Genomic DNA, 566 nt, shown 5'->3' with positions numbered 1-566 from the left:
ACCACGCCTCTGAGTAGCGGAGTCAAGGCTTTGATTCCCCGCCTCTAGGTCTCACAGGCTCCGCCCCCGCCGCAGGCGCAAGCCCCACCCAGGTATCCAGCCACACCCACACCTGGCTCCGCCTTCTCTCCCTAGTCTCCCCTTGGTGGTATGCAAGACATAGTAGAGAGGGCTATAAAGAGCTGTCTTCCGTTTCCCACCGCTCGCCCAGCCCCCCATAATGTGGAAACAAGCTGGCTGAATGAATCCACGTCCCCTCCGGATGGTTAAAGAATCGCAGTTGAGATTCTTAATGCCCTTTAATACCGATTTCCACTTAGGTTTCACATCTCTGTAGGGAGTAAAATTCAGTGTTTCATTTTGCCGCTGAGAGCACTGCGGTCCATAGAGAAGAGACACCAAAGGCATGCTCAACTGTGATTATGGAACAGAAAACTTAGGGGCTTCAGAAGCGTGCCGGTGACTGAAATTTGGCTCAAAGCCTGGCACTCTACCCCAATGAGCATGCCCAATGAGTCCATTTTTTAGAAATGAGATCATTGAAAGTGGGGCCAGGAGTGGTCCAC

Source organism: Apodemus sylvaticus, chromosome 10 (assembly GCF_947179515.1).
Source record: "Apodemus sylvaticus chromosome 10, mApoSyl1.1, whole genome shotgun sequence".
NCBI lineage: Eukaryota > Metazoa > Chordata > Mammalia > Rodentia > Muridae > Apodemus > Apodemus sylvaticus.
Note: the sequence above shows the minus strand (reverse complement) of the source record.